We start from the raw sequence: 4,468 nt of genomic DNA, 5'->3' as shown, positions 1-4,468 counted from the left end.
CAATGGTCTCCCACATATCTTTTGCATTGTGACTTCCTAGAAGCTGATGACTCATATCCTTATCGATCGATTCCACAATTATGAGTTGAAGGATTGTGTCCGGATTTATCAACTCCTTATCGGTTTCCGTATATTTAGACGGATCCCTGGGAGTAGATGCGGAAGGAATTCTTACAGCAGTTGTAGTTATGGATTCAGCAATTACTTCCATCGGAACATAAGGTCCATTCAGTAGTATCCCAATATAAAGTAAATTCGAAGCTTTCATAAACAGCATCATCTTTTTCTTCCATAGGTTGTAATTATCTCTGTCGAATGGAGGAACCTTTATGCTTCCAATTCTTTGGTTATTCATTTTCTTGGCGGAATTAAATTATTTAAAATTCAAAAAATTTCAATAAATGAGAATTTTTGAAAATTAAAAAATTCAAGAAATTTTCAAGAACTTGTTTCTTTCTTCGGATCTTGATTTGTGTGTCAATCAACAAGCTCTTATACTAATTGTTAGTCCCAAAGTATCGTAGAAGGGGGGGGGGTTGAATACGATACCTACAATCTTTTTCGATTCATTTCAAGTTCTTCGTTAAAAGTACGGAATCAAAAATAACACAAAACCAGTTTGAGGAATATATTGTTTTATTAATATAAACCTTGAGGTTGCTACAATCTAATCAAAATATTGATTAGCTACAATAAATTCAGCAGCATAACATTCTATTTACAAGAATAATAAATGTGAAGCTTTTAATGGAGCTCTCGTAAACTTTCTGTATTTGCTGAAGAAGATAACTAATTGAATGAATTACATTCAATTGCTGCTTTGTAGACTTTCAAAATTCAATGGACAGGTGGCCAATTATTGTCCACATAATTCATTAATTTTGCTGCAATTGAATCAGTGAATCAACATCTCTGTGGCGACATTTCTATGGGGACAAGTCTTCACTGTGAATCCTCTGTGGCGACATCTCTATGGCGACAAGGCTTCACTGTGTATCCTCTGTGGCGACAGCACTATGGCGACAGAGTTGTCTTGTTCTCTGTGGTGACAACCTCTATGGTGACATGCTTCTGTGGCGATAATTACTCTCCTGTGGCGACCGCCTCTATGGCGACAGTTGCCTTGAGCAATTGTTTTAACATCTGTGTGGTTACATCTCCTGTGGTGACAGGGGTGCCTTGATACCATTTCTCTGTGGTTACATCTCCTGTAGCGACAGGTAGAGAGCTGTCTTTTACTTAGAATATTTTTGGCTCTTTGTCAAGCCATTCTTTAATGTATCATCACTTTTCTTTTGATACTTGAATCAAAATACTTTCTTGAATGCTGATGTTTGGTGCACTGGTCTGGTTCACAAACAACTAGTACTGAGAGAATCCTGATTCAATTTGTCTTGTATTTCTGAGTTGATACATACTGATGTTGATCCATTGCTTCTTTCACTGAACCCTTGATCTTGTAACACTCAAAGTCAATACATGCAACCAATACTTAAAGCCCCTTGATGTCTTATTCTTCATGGCTGCTTGAACATAGTAATGAACTTTTTCCCATGATCTGTAGGAGGACCTAATGAATCAATCACATCATTTGGTCCTTTGTGTTTATCTTGTTTTCATCTGAAGGGTTCCCGTGTTTCACAGTTTAAATAATGTTTATCTGTTTCTGTTTTCATGTTGAGTTAAAAATCCTCGATTACATGTTACATTACATTATGCTTTACAGGCTTTCCAAGAGCTTTTATTCCAACACGACCTTAACACCAAATTAGCACCAAAATAATGCTAATTCACCTGATTACCTAGATAATGCCTGGAAATGCAAATACACTAGAAAACACATTAAAATACCAACAACTTGAGTACAATTACACCAATTCAAAGCTTTACGGAGCGTAATAAAGTGTCATAAATGCTGCTCAACATACCCCAAACCTTGAATCAATGCTTGTCATCAAGCATAAACAGACTCAAATAAAAATGCATGAATGCAACTAAATGAATGCAACGATCCCCATAGAATAACTAAACCAATCAACAAGCAACATCTCAACAAATGTAGTTACTCGCATAATGATCAATCAAACCTCAAAAATCAAACTACAAACTAGAGACGTGCGTCTGTGCAACTGCTTACAGATATACTATCGCCACTAGATCAATAATCATGACTCACTACTCATCAAAGCAATCACAAGTTTATAAATAGAATAAAAGCTAGACTCAAAATAACTTTTAACACCTCAATTCTTATATCGGAGTTTTACATTGATTCACACTTTTATTCTCAACAAAATAAAAAACTACGCTTATTTGACCGTGCAATGAGTGAGGTCCACAAGAGACTTATACAATAGTACCCATGTAGCAAATGTTAGGTTAGCGGATCCCGGACTATAAAAAGCCTTAGGTCACTAGGCACAAAGTCCCCTAAGAACTTAATAACTCGAATACTAAAGAGCCTACTCGTGATCAATTATGCATAAACACATACTTTTTTTTCTTTTTTTTTCTCTTTTTTTCAACAATTTCTGAATGAGTGCATTTCGCTCCATCTCATTCAACCCTAGACTACTCATATAAATATGAGCCGGCTACTAGCCATTTGACACCTAGCCAACACAATTAACAATGAAATCCAATTTTCTTTAATTTTTAAATATCCATGTCTTTTATTATTAAGAGAATATCCTAAATTCTAAATATAAACAGGTGATTAAACCTCGACAAACAAACAAACCATGACCATGATCTAGTACTTTAGCAACCTATAAGACTTAGTTAATTATAATTATCTCTAGTATGTACATCAATTCGATAAGACTTAACATCACTAAATACGACATCACTACACGAGTATCAATATCACAAATCAACCGGAAAAATTATCTAAGGGATCATGTTATTATACAAATGCATGAAACTACATGAACTAAATTATCATAAAAACTACCGAAAATAAAAAAAAACTACTATATGGAAAAATATGCAACTATATGCGCTAAACTATCATGAATATGCAACTATATGCGAATCACACAAAATATATTCCTTCAACTACTACCCCCAAACTTAAAATATTCACTGTCTTCAGTGAAGGTAGTAGTAAGGAATCAGGCATACCTACTCCGAATCAGGATCATCACCCTCAACGAGTGGAGTGTCAGGCGTGTCTGGAGGTGGATACACAGAGTCCTCACCAGATACTGGCCACTGGATGTTAACACCGATGGCTCTGAATATAGTCCCAAGTGCCTGGGTGAGATCATGTGCAAACCTGCTATGGATGTCATGCATAGCATCCATCCTCCTCGCTAGATGCCTATACTGCGTCGAACTCAAACCAGCTCCAACCTCAGTTCCTGCTTCCTCCTGTTGCTGCTGCGACGAACCAGCCTCATCTCCCAACTGAGCTCCCATGTTGCCTTCCTTGCCTGCTGCGTCCCAGCATCCCACCAATAAAAGTCTGATCCGCAGGTCTACCACATGGCAGATGATCATATGAATAACCAAGCCCCTTAGGATCGGGCCTGCCACCAAACCACTCAATCATGTTCAACAGCGTAGAACTGTCGATAGGAGCACTGGGAAGCTGAAGCTGCTCATGTGCGGGCCAGTGAACACCAACTGCCACGCACAACCTTGTCACAACAGACGTATAGGGTATAGAACCCATAGTACCTCCTCTCAAGAATCTCAAAATCCCCTGATATATCACCATCCCCAAATCAATATAATCGCCCTGAAGAATACCCCAAAGTAGACGAGCACGCTATACAGTAATCTCATAAACATGTGATGATGGCATGATGTTAGCACAAATAAACGAGTTCCAAGCCCATGCAACCCTGTTCATGCAAGACGCAGGGAACGTGGAGTAATCAGTTGTGCTCCTCTTGAACTTCCAGTGAGTTTCGGGCATACAAAGAGTAGCAACGATCAGATCCAGATTAAAGTCCTCCAGAGTCTTATCAATCCAAGTGTCCTGACCGGGCTTCCTCGCGGGCTGCTCAATCATCCTCCTTCGCATTAGCATAGAGCTCTCGCACAACACTCATGGGCACAACAACGGGAGCCTAACAAAAAGGAACCCAACCCATCTCCAGAATCATCTCCAATAACTTACCATCCTTCCCTGATGGCAGAAAACCTTGCTCCTTTGCAATAGGCTTTGAGAGAAGCCTTGTGTAATCCTCTTCAGCCTCAGAAGTAGAAAATCTTGGCCTTACATCACCCGCTGATAAAGAATCGGTGGTGCTGCTGCTTACTTGAGTTCTTTGTCTCTTAGTTGCCATTGGGATTGAATAAGGGAGAATAAAAGCTAAGTGTTTGAGAGATTTTTGTGTTTGAGAATTTGTGATATGGTGGAGAAGTTTGTGTATAAGTGTGTGTATATATAGGTGGATAAAAGAGAATTAGATATGGAATAAAAGTGGGAATTGATTATGGGAATCGTGGGAATAATGGG

This window comes from Apium graveolens, chromosome 3 (assembly GCF_009905375.1).
Source record: "Apium graveolens cultivar Ventura chromosome 3, ASM990537v1, whole genome shotgun sequence".
NCBI classification, from domain to species: domain Eukaryota; kingdom Viridiplantae; phylum Streptophyta; class Magnoliopsida; order Apiales; family Apiaceae; genus Apium; species Apium graveolens.
The sequence above is the reverse complement of the archived record's forward strand: the minus strand, read 5'-3'. Positions refer to the sequence as shown.